At 41.7% G+C, this 12,699-nt stretch overlaps 1 protein-coding gene across 2 annotated transcripts in view; it reads left to right on the plus strand.

Moving 5' to 3' along the window:
* Positions 1–6,484: 6,484 nt before the first annotated feature.
* The window catches only part of nsmce2 (NSE2 (MMS21) homolog, SMC5-SMC6 complex SUMO ligase), a 176,386-nt gene continuing 170,171 nt past the window's right edge, over positions 6,485–12,699 (plus strand). Inside the window, exon 1 of one of the 2 annotated variants that reach the window (XM_060824262.1) lies at positions 6,485–6,553. The gene's annotated coding sequence lies outside the window, so the exon portion shown is untranslated. The remainder of the gene's footprint in view (positions 6,554–12,699) is intronic. The other variant, XM_060824263.1, reaches the window with a different exon arrangement.

Consider the following 12,699-nt stretch of genomic DNA (forward strand, 5'->3'; position numbering starts at 1 on the left):
TTACAAATTAAGTTTGAAAGTGGGAAGTTGTTGTTTTGTGTTTAAAAGATAAAGGAAATGTCCAAAAAAAATCTGAAGGGATCCTCTACAAAGGCTTGTTAAAGGAAACATCCTCAAGTGTTTTGATATTTTAAATGACAGGTCATTTATCCATTGTTTGTTTCAAGCTTCTGGTGGTGCTGAAACTACATAAAGATCAAATATTATATCTTGGGTGTGAAATTTGTTGTGGATATTTAAGAAATTCGATCATTTGTTGATCTGGCTGCAGATAATTGCCAGTTCTATTCTATAACCAAGACCATGTACCTGCAAGCTGTTCCTCTGAATTAGTGGACCAGTCTACTAGCCAATAACACATTTGATGAAAGAGAAAAGGTTAAATTTAAACCTGATCAGAATGGGATATGCCAGGTATATGGACAACAATGGTGTGGAGGACAGAAGGAAAAATATGAGTTGGTTAAAAAGGATGACAAAATGATTTGGAAAAACCAAAGAGGAATTGCATAATTAAATTATCAAGGAATATTAACAGGATCAACAGGAACTTCAATTATTTTTTAAAAAACTGGAAATAAGGCTACTAAGTAATGAATGATAAACCTTAGGTAATGATGGGGAAATGGCAGAAATATTGAATAGTGATTTTTATCTCCATATTATGAGTGAATCAAACTGCATGAGTGTGACATTATCTATTTTTGATCTCTTCTAATAAAATTTTAAGATTCTAAAATAGGAGATTAACTTTGGAGCAATGATTTTATCCTGTCAGTTGGATCCATTTAAGCATATAAAAGCAGTCCATTAAGAGATAGCAGGACAATATGTTTCGATAAGAAAATAGTGTCAGAGGACTGACAGATAATTGATATAGTTCCTTATTTAAAATGAGAGCAAGAACAAGTCCAGGGCATCATAGACAACTGAGTTTAATTCTGATAAGGTTCAATCTCTATTTTAAAAAAAAGTCAACATAGGTTTCAAAAGGAAGATTAAGCTTGACTGATCTTAAAGAATGCAGAAGAACTAACAGAAAGGAAAAAGAGTAACAAAAAGAACTTGCTGGAAGAGCTCAGCAGGTCTGGCAGCATCTGCGCAGAGAAATCAGATTTACATTTCTGGTCTGGTGACCCTTCTTCAGAACTGGGACAAAGATAATGTCAATGCAACATTAGTGAAAGGCTTCAATAAGGTACTGTATAGAAAGTTCTAAATTCATGACTAAAGTTAATATATAGAATTGGGCCTGGTTGCAGAATAGATACAAACAACTTATAAAACAACAGCCATTATGGGCCACTGCTCAAACTGGTAAACACGGGAAGTAGAGTTTATCCAGGATCAGCTGAGATGACTGCAGTTTACAATTGCCATTATATTGCCAGTTTGGACTTTGAAACCTAATATGGTAAATTGATAACAGCATCACGTGAGTAGTAATGAGTAATTGGAGGAAAAGACTCCATGAATATCATCTCAATGATGGAGCGATGATATCCCTGCTCTCTGTTAAGGCTTCTGCTCTAGAACTCGTTACAGCTTTAGCCAAACTGTACAAATGCACTCATAAAATCCCTGCAGTGCAGGGTCACCTCATTCGACCCACTGAGTCCACATCAACCCTCTGAAGTGTAACCCATCCCTATAATCTCTATATTTCCAATGCTGAATCTACCTAGCCTGCATGTCCCTGGACACTATGAGCAATTTAGCATAGCCCATCCACCTAACCTGCATAGCTTTGGACTGGGAAAGGAAATTGGATTCGGTGGAGAAAACCCACGCAGACACAGGGGGAATGTGCAAACTCCACACAGGCAGTCACCTGAGGCTGGAATTGAAGCCGGGTCTCTGATGCTATGAGACAGCAGTGCTAACCACTGAGCGATAATGCTGACTGGATGATTTGAGTTTGATCCCAAGAGATTAATGGTATCCATTTCTGTAGTTTATCTATGTGTTTTGCTTTGAGAATTTTTTTTAAACCTCATCTCTATCAACCGAAGCTCTAGATTTTCTGACAAAAGGAAACCACCTTTCCACATCAGCCAGTCAATTCCCCTCTGGATCATGGATGTTTCAATTAAGTCACTCTGACACGTCTAATTTCGAGGAAACATGCCTTGCACGTCTAGTCTTTCCTTATGAGACAATCCTCTCATTCTAGGTCTTAGCTCAGCAAATCTTCTCAGAACTGCTTCCAAAGTATTAACATCCTTCTGAAAGTACAGTGACCAGCACTGTACACAATGCTTCTGATATAGTCTCATCAATGTCCTGTTTAACTGAAGCATAACCTCTCTACTCTTCATGAAATTAACTTTGCAATAAATCTTCCATTAGCTTTCCTGAGGGCTTGCTGTACCTGCATATTTCATTTACTCATTTACCCAGATCTCTCTATCTCAGATCTGCAACATCTCACCATTTAGATAGTACTTTTCATTCATTCTGTCAAAATGGAAAATTTCTCACTTCCTATCCATATTTCTTTGTATTCTCCTCATTTCCTCTTCACAACTCACTTTTCTACCTTTCTTTGTGTCATTAGCAAATCTAGCTATAATACCGTTGATCCATTCATCCAAATTGTTTGTATAAATTGTAGAGTTGAGGTCCCACCCCTGACCCCTGTGGCTTTTCACTCAAGCCATCTGCCAGCCTGAAAAATGATCCCATTATTTCTACTCTCTGCTTCCTGCTAGCAACCCAATCTCTATCCATGCCAATCTGTTATCCTCAACACACTGAGCTTTGTTTTCCACAATAACCTTTGGCATGGCATCTTATCAAATACCTGCATGAAATCTATACATCCACAGGTTTTGATGAAGTGCCACAGAACAGGTTTCTCAGTAAAATTGAAGGCCATGTAATGGCAGTATGGATATGAGGTTGGCTCAGTGACTGGAAACAGCACAATGGTGAATTGTATTTCAGATGAGGAGGAACTATCTGAACTTTCTCCAGATGTCTATTCTGGGGCCTTTTCCCCCCTTGATTTATGTTAATAAGCTAGACATTCGTGTCTAGCCACAGGTGAACCTTAACAAAACATAGGTTTGACCTCAACTGAAGTACTGTCTGATTCTGGATACTGCATGTTTGTAAGAATGCAGCCACTTTATACAGGGTACAAGAAAGAGTCACAAAACTCACCTCTGATGTTACAGGAATAAATTGGTGAAGCTGAGCTGCTCTTTTTGTAACAATGGTTCAGTAGATGTGTTCATACATGTGAAGAGTGTGGACACAACAGAACTGTTCCAATTAGCTGAAGGATCTGCAATCAATGGATACTGATTTAGGTTAGTGGTCACCTAAAAAAATGTCAACAGTCAGTGAGTTTTTCTGTGGCGAGTGTTTCAGATCTAAAATGGACAGAGTGGAAGTTGGCAGGAATATGGCAGGCCCAATTCAGTGTGCCAACTACATCCTGGTAATAGGTCCTATACAGAACTTTCCACACATTAAATCAGCTCTCATTCATGCAGCTGACGTGAAGTATGGAGCAGACACTATCAGCACCCTTTCTCCTCCAGCATTCCCCACACCTACTGTTGCATAAATGCTGTCCTATCCACAAAACTAAAAAAAACACACATTAGGTTATAGTCCAATAGGTTTATTTGGAAGCACTAGCTTTTGGAGCACTGCTTCTTCATCAGATGGTTGTGAAGTATAAGATCGTAAGACACAGAATTTATAGCAAAAGTTTACAGTGTGATGCAACTAAAAAGACCTGGATTACTTGTTAAGTTTGCTACAAATTCTATATCTTACCATCTTGTACTCCACAACCACCTGATGAAGGAGCAGCACTCTGAAAGTTGGACTATAACAGACCTGGGCATTTTACGGCCCGTGGGCCATATCCGGACCTTTGGTCGTTCCTGTCCGGCCTGCATGAGGTCAATTTTAAATTAGAACATAAATGAAAAAATATTTACGCCATGCACGCAATACAACTGTGTTGCTTTTGTTTTGAAAAGGATGCTTTTTTATTTATGTATGGACGCACATTTGCATGTACGTGAGTGTGTGCGTGAACAGCTAAAAGTGATGTTTGCAGGTTAGTCCTCAAAGTGTCAGCTCACGCCAAGACAAGTTATTAGATTACATTATAGTGTGGAAACAGGCCCTTCGGCCCAACAAGTCCACACCGACCCGCCAAAGCGCAACCCACCCATACCCCTACATTTACCCCTTACCTAACACTACGGGCAATTTAGCATGGCCAATTCACCTGACCCGCACATCTTTGGACTGTGGGAGGAAACCGGAGCACCCGGAGGAAACCCATGCAGACACGGGGAGAACATGCAAACTCCACACAGTCAGTTGCCTGAGGCGGGAATTGAACCTGGGTCTCAGGCGCTGTGAGGCAGCAGGGCTAACCACTGTGCCACCATGCCACCCACAAAATCGCCAGAAACAGTAAACCGTTTTCTGATGGAGAGTTTATTAAGGAGTGCTTGTTGGACTCTACAGAACTAATATGCCGGGAGAAAAAGGAGGCATTTGAGAATGTGCCCCTCTCCCGACGTACTGTAACGAGAAGGTTTGGGGATATCGTGAGAAATCTATAGCTGTAGCACACAGCGGTCAACTCTGACTTTTTTTCCTTGGCTTTGGATAAGAACTGCAACGTACATGACACAGCCCAGCTACTCATCTTCGTATGTGGGATAACTACAGACTTTAAAATCACAGAGGAGCTGGCAGCCAAGCAGTCAATGAAAGGAACAACTGGTAATGATTTGTTCACGGAGGTAAATGCATGTTTGGACACGTTGGGACTAAAATGGGACATGCTGATGGGTGTGACAACATGGTTGTCCAAATCTAATGGGACAAAATGTCAGACTCTTAAAGAGAATGCAGGATAAGGTGACAGAAATTGACTGAACAGAAATTGGTATTTTTGAACTGTCATATACATCAGGAAGTGTTGTGTAAGTCAGTGTTAAAAATTAACCATGTGGTTGATGTAACTAAAGTAGTTAACTTCATCAGGGCAAGAACTATGAATCACAGGCAGTTTGTTGCACTTTTGGAGGAAAATTAGACTGAACATCATGACATAGGCTACCACACAGCTGTCAGGTAGCTCAGCCTGGGCAAAATGCTGAAAAGTGTATGGGACCTGTGAAGAAAGTGTGTGAAGAAAGGGAATGGCATTCCACAGCTTTCAGATGCAGACTGGATTGCAGACCTTGGTTTTACTGTTATGTCACTGCACTTATGAATGAACTAAATGTGAAACTGCAGTGCAAGGGCCTTTTTGTGCATGAAATGTACAACTTGGTGAAAGCTTTTATGAGAAAGTTGCAGCTTCTCTCAAGCCAAATGGAGGACAACATTCTCACCCACTTGCCAACACTGAAGGAAGCCGCACCTTCAGCTGATCACCTCCACAGGTACTCATCTATGTTAGAAGCACTGCATGGTGAATTTTCAAGGCGATTTCAAGACTTTAAAACGGTTGGGAATGAAATGCACATGATTTTTTCCCCATTTACATGCAATGTGGAGAATGCACCTAGTGATGTTCACCTTGAACTCATTGACCTGCAGCCTGACACATTTCTGGCAGAGTACTTTAGGTCAGTCTCACTGCTTGATTTTTACCCTTCCCTCAAAGAGGAGAACTTTCCACACATGAGGAAGCATGCTCAGAAGATTCTAGTCCTCTTTGGATCTACCTATGTATGCTAACAAACATTCTCAGTGATGAAGTTCAACAAATCCAAATACAGATCCTCTATCACTGATGATCACCTCTCAGCTGTCCTTCGCATATCCACCTCAGACATGTCAAAAATAAAATGAAATACTGAAATTATTGTTTTAACTGTTTATTTCTTATATTTGACCTACTCCATAATTTCATATCTTTATTGTAACAGAATATCCTTATTCTTTTGGTTATAAGTTTCGGTGCAAAACTATATAATTTAGTACTTTTTACAACGGGAGAAAATTAACACTGAGCAGAATTCTGTTCAATTTATTGTTGGTTCCAACACAACTCAGGTTTCTCATGTGGCCCCTTGGAAGAAATAATTGCCCACCTGGACTATAACCTGGTGTCGTGTGATTTTTAAGTTTGTACACCCCAGTCCAACATCGGTACCTCCAAGTCCTGTCCACACTTCACGTTAGCTGCGATGAACATTCATTTCGAATCAAAAGGTGAGCTTACTCTCTCTGCTTGCTCTGTCTCTATGAATGCTGCCTGACCTGACCTCCTGTCATCTCCATCATTCTTTTTGCAGCAGTTTGTTGCTGTATTCTTTTTGGGCGCTAGGAGCCGCCAGCAGCAGCAGGGAGCAGCCACAAAAGAGACATGCGCACCAGGGATTCAGCCGTTGTTGGGAGGGCAGGTGCAATGTATGCTGGGATTTGTAGTTTCTTTCACATGGGGATCCTGGAAGTCGAGGAGCGGGGTGGCTGTAGACTACGTGTCCCACCGTGCCCTGCGTGACACCATTTGAAACGTAAAGTGGCGGCGGAGCGGGGAAAGGCCTAGACAGTTGTGTGGTCTGTGAGTTACATTCGTGTAATTTAATTTGTATCAACAGATGTGAACTGGCCGTTGTTTTGAATCTAGTGACTGGGTGTTGTTTTGGAGTTTCTGCATTGAGGAGCCGAGTTAGTTTACAAACAAACAAAAAATGTAATAAGCAGACTGGGATAAATAGCATCTACTGGAGAGGGAGAGAGGGAAATGTTCACCTTGTCACTTATATGACTTTACGAACAATTCAAGCATATAAATACATTTCAATTCATGACCCTCTGTTTAGTTAGAGGAAAATTGTTGATTTTTCAAAGTGATCAAAATTAGTTGCTTGTTTATCAACATTTCACAAATGTCTTCAAAATGATACAAAAGCCCTGCACTGCGGGTCCTGGAAATCAGACATAGAAACAGATTGCTGGAAATACTCAGCAGATATGACAGCTTCTGTGGAGATTGAAACAGGGCTAACCTTTCAGGCTGATATTCAGAGCTGAAATATTTCCTTTTTGTCTGCAAACACTGCTTCCCCAACTGAGAATTTCCAGTATTTTTTTTCTTTAAAGAAATATTGATTGGCATTTATGGAAATAAAAAGTAATTTAGAAATTTCTGGGTTAAGCTGAGGATCACAAAGTTAACTGCACACAGTCGCCGCATACGACCAATTGGTTCAGTGCTCGTGGTTCTTCTACTGAATCAGATAGCCTGTTAGTTTTATTTGTTCATCGCAAGTGAGAATTTCTGGTAAGGCTATCATTTATTGTCCATCCCTAAGCACCCTTGTGAAGGAGGTATTGAACTGTTTTCTTGAACCCCTGTAGTCTATCTCATGTTGATAGGAAAGGTGTTCCAGATTTTTGTGACCTGCGATCGTGAAGGAATTAAGGTTCAATGTTAGAATGGTTTGTAGCTTTGAGGAGAACTTGCAGGTGATGTTGCCATGTTTCTGCTTATGATTTTTTTTTGGTGGTAAGTGTTGTGGGTTTGGAAGGTACTGTTGAAGGATCTTTGCCAAATTTATTGCAGTATATCCTATAAATTTATATACACTGCTGAACAAATTACAAGCTGTGCCCTGTTGGTGTGAGAGTTGAATGTTTAAGATTGTGGAAGGATTGCATCTCATTTGGGTTGCTTCATCCTGCATGGCGTTGAACTGTATGTGTTACTAGAGTTGTATTTACAAGTTTTGAGAAGATGTGTAGCTCAGGTTGAGGTTCTGGGTGTAGGTTTGCTCTCACTAAGCTGGAAGGTTCGTTTTCAGACATTTTGTCACCATATTAGGTAACATCAACAGTGAACCTCCAGATGAAGCACTGATGGTATGGCCCGCTTTCGATTTATGTGTTTAGGATTCCTTACATTGGTGATGCCATTTCCTGTTCTTTTTTTCAGGGGATGGGAAATGGGATCCAAGTCAATGTGTTTGTTGATAGAGTTCTGGTTGGAATGCCATGCTTCTAGGAATTCTCATGCGTGTCTCTGTTTGGCTCATCCTAGGATAGATGTGTTATCCCAGTTGAAGTGGTGTCCTTCCGCAACTATATGTAAAGATACAACTGAGAGTGGGTCATGTCTTTTTGTGGCGAGGAATCTCCGATGTCAGGGTTCTTAGCAGAAGCAGTCATGCAGAGGCTCGAACAAACAGCTCTGCCAACCATCCATCCCAAACTTTGGGTATGCTATGTGGATGACACCTTTGTCATCACTACAGGAAACAAATAGAGGAAACCGTCAAGACCATCAATAATACCCTTACTGGCATAAATACACTAAAGAGGAGGAAAACAACAACAAATTGCCATTCCTAGATGTCGCGCTAGAGGAATGGCAGTTTGGAACTTCAAACCAGCATCGACCGGAAAACTACACATATGAGCCAAATACTGAACTACAGAAGCAATCACCTCAACATCCACAAATGAAGCTGCATCAGAACATTATTTCAACGAAACATCACACACTGCAGAGCAGAGGAAAATTACCTATACAGTCTATTCAAAAAGAACGGGTACCCATTGAACACAGTCTGCCAATTTCTCAGCTACCAACCCAGACAAGCAGACAAAACACGTCCAGAAACCCTAGCCACTCTCCCCCACATCAAAGTCATCTTGGAAATGACTGCCAGACTACTCAGAACTCTTGGCATTATGGTAGCCCACAGACCCGCCAACACACTAAAATGGCATCTAATGGACGTGAAGGACCCTATACAGACAACAAGCCAAACTAATGTCATTCACAAACTACCTTGCAAGAACTGTAACAAACACTACATTGGACAAACAGGCAGAAAACTAGCCACCAGGATACATGAATATCAACTAGCCACACTCTCACCAGTATCTTTACATACAGATGAGGAAGGACACCATTTCAATTGGGACAACACATCCATTCTAGGACAAGTCGAACAGAGACGTGCGTGAGAATTCCGAGAAGCATAGCATTCCAACCGGAACTCTATCAACAAACACATTGACTTGGATCCCATTTACCACCCCCCGAGAAAAAGAACAGGAAATGGCATGACCAACCCAAGAAAACCTAAATACATAAATAGAAAGTGGGCCATACCACCAATGCTTCATCCGGAAGCCCACTGATGATGTTACCTAGTATGGTGACAAAACATCTGAAAATGAGCCTTCTAACTCAGTGAGGAAAGCTACATCCAGAGAGTTATATTCATTTGACTAAGTGGAGCTTCTTCCATTACACGCTTAACTCTGCCTTAAACAGTGTACAGACTTTGGAGAATCTGGAAGTGGGTTAGTCTCATGCGGGATCCATTAAATTTTAGTCAATGGTTAATCACCTGGATATTAATGGAAATTTATTTGATCATAATACCATTGAATGCCAAAGGGAGATGGTTAAATTCTTCCTTGTTGAATGTTGTCATTGACTAGCATTTGTGTCATACTAATCTGCCATGCTACTTAACTCAAGCTTGTATGTTATTCAATTCATGCTGCACATAAATGTTGACTGTTTCAGTACCTTAAGAGTAGTAAATCATGCTGAACATTGTACATCACTGTACATCCTGACTTCTGAAGTTATGATGGAAGGAAGGTCTTTGGTTAGCGGAAGATGGTTGGGCCACGAACACTACCCTCAGGCACTGTTGCAGTGATATACTGTGCCTGAGAACAGAACTAGAGCCATTTTCCTTTGTGTTTGGTATAATGCCAAGCAACAGTGTTTTCCTCCCTAATGATGTTGCACTGAGTCAAATGCTCTCCTGATGTTAAGAGAAATCACTCTCCCCTCTGTTATTTTTGTCTGTGTTTGGACCGTGACTGTAATGAAGTCAGGAGAGGAGTGGCCATATTAGAACCCAGACTGAGTGTCAGTGAGCTGCTGAGGAATTGCCATGTGATAGCATTGTTGGCAACCCCTTCCATCACTTTATAATGATTGAGAATAGACTGATGAGGCAACAATTGACGAAGTTGGATTTGACCTATATTGGTGAACTTGCTATTGTTCAATAAATACTACTTGCAACAGCACTTTCTATTACTGTGCTGATGAATAAGTGATGAATGGGGCAAAAATTGGCCATATGGTATTTGTTCTGTTTCTTGTTGACAAGAATTAACTAGACAATTTCTGTGTGGATGCTAGTGTTGAGCTTGTGCTAGCAACTTGGTCAGAGGCTTGGCTTTTTCTGCTGCATAAGTCTTCAGTTCCAAAGCCAGGAGGTTTTGGATAGGAGCCAGACTAAGACTCTTTGAATCAGGTCCATCATTCAACAATGGTATAGCTGATCTTGCCTCTCAATACTACCATTATGCACTCTCTCCATATCCCTGCCACATCCACCAGAGAATGGGAGGCGGAAGGTTCAGAAATGTCCTCGGAGAGTCATGGAGACGTACAGCACGGAAACAGACCCTTCGGTCCAACTTGTCCATGCTGACCAGATATCCTAACCTAATCTAGTCCCATTTGCCAGTACTTGGCCCATATCCCTCTAAACCATCCTGTTAATATATCCATCCAGATGCCTCTTAAATGCTGCAATTGTACTAGCCTCCACCATTTTCTCTGGCAGTTCATTCCATCCAGAGATATTTGAATTCAGCAGCAAAGGCAGTAACTGTGCAGATTCATTGCTGTGTCAGCTTGCAGTGTTTGTTTCTTTCTCTCTCTCCCTGGCTGACCATGTGCTTTCTTTGTCTTCCTCTCTCCCTTTTAAAGTGCCATTGTTTTGATTTTTATTCCTCCATCTTTGAAGATGCAGAAAACCTGAATATCTGTGTAAAACGCAAGGTTAATGCATTTGCATGCATCTTCAGTCAGAAGTGCTGAGATGATGATCCATCTAAGCCACCTCCTGCCATCCCTATCATGGATTTCAAACAATTTGATTTGCTCTGTATTATCAAGAAATTCATAGAATCATACTTCTGGAAGATGCTGTTCGGTCCATGGGTCTGTACTGCCAGAAATGTACTGATACCTATCCTAGTTCCACTTTCCCGCACCAGGCCCATTTCCTTGAAAACTATGACACTTCAGGTGCTCATCCAAGTACTTTTTAAAGGTTGAGGGGGTTTCCCATATGTGCATTGCAGTGTCTTCCAGACCCCGACCACCCTCTGGGTGAAAAAGGTTTTCATCAAATCCCCTCTAAACCTCCTGCCTTTCACTGTAAAACTGTGCTGACTTGTTCTTGACAATTTGACTAAGATTGAGGGGGGTTTCTGTTTGGACAGAGAAAGAACTCTTCTCCATTTAGTTTGAAACGGCATCACCTTGCTAGTAGCCTTAACGATTGTCACTATGTCAGTGACTTTGGCCCAGTCCTCCAAGATTCAATTCATGCAGCATATGCCGAGTACACTGTAAATGTGTTAAATGTGAAACAAAGTGAAACATTAGGTGATTGAATTCATCCTCCCCTTGCCAAAGGCAGCAGGTCAATAAAGCACTGGTGGCACTACACCCCCATATTCATTAATGCTCCCAAGACACCGACAATCTGAGTGATGTAGATTCCTCCCTTCTTAGTGAAGATGGAGCAGTCTTGTGAACTATTGGGCCGAGTATGTCCCTCCAAATGTCTGGACCAGGGTGTCAAGACCATGAGCAGTGAAGTATGGAGCTGGCATATCTCAGCATGCCCATGCTGCTTCAGTTTCCTGGAGTAAATGGTCAACAGATATATTGTCTTTATATCTCGTACATCACTGGCTTGGCACACTAATACAACAGTATATTTTCTTGTTTCATCACCTGACATCCCAATGATAGGGTTGCTATGTATGCATAGTGGCCTGACTGTTGCTGTAGAAGGACCAAAACTGCAGGCAGTCTAAAGGAGGATGAAGAACAGCCAGGGAATTTCAAACTGCCTTGCCTCCTCTCTTGAAGAGCAAGGAGACCGAGTTTGTGAAGTGGTTATAAATTCAAGACCTGCAAGTTGGGATACTGCTGCCTAGCTCAGCGCCCTGTAGATCAGTACTGCATTTTGATTTGGTAGAGAGTAGCTACTGTGATCACAGAAAAAGACTGTGATCTCAGTCCCAGAACTGGATCCTCATAGGCTGCCTTGGGTTTCGGAGTTCACTGAAATATCCTTCAAAATGGGCCAGCTTTCACAGAACAATAACCTATTATCTGATGTGTCCTCATAACTCCAAGTGCAGAGTTTCTAATCATTTCCTACAAAATCTAACTTCAATTCTTGCCAACCTAAAATGATTAGATTAGACTTACAGTATGGAAACAGGCCCTTCGGCCCAACAAGTCCACACCGACCCGCCGAAGCGAAACCCACCCATACCCCTACATTACCCCTTACCTAACACTACGGGCAATTTAGCATGGCCAATTCACCTGACCCGCACATCTTTGGACTGTGGGAGGAAACCGGAGCCCCCGGAGGAAACCCACGCAGACACGGGGAGAACGTGCAAACTCCACACAGTCAGTCGCCTGAGTCGGGAATTGAACCCGGGTCTTCAGGCGCTGTGAGGCAGCAGTGCTAACCACTGTGCCACCGTGCCGCCCACTTAATTTTTTTTTTAACAAGATTACATAGATTAGATTAGATTAGACTTACAGTGTGGAAACAGGCCCTTCGGCCCAACAAGTCCACACCGACCCGCCGAAGCGAAACCCACCCATACCCCTACATTACCCCTTACCTA

Source organism: Hemiscyllium ocellatum, chromosome 4 (assembly GCF_020745735.1).
Source record: "Hemiscyllium ocellatum isolate sHemOce1 chromosome 4, sHemOce1.pat.X.cur, whole genome shotgun sequence".
In the NCBI taxonomy this organism is placed as follows: domain Eukaryota; kingdom Metazoa; phylum Chordata; class Chondrichthyes; order Orectolobiformes; family Hemiscylliidae; genus Hemiscyllium; species Hemiscyllium ocellatum.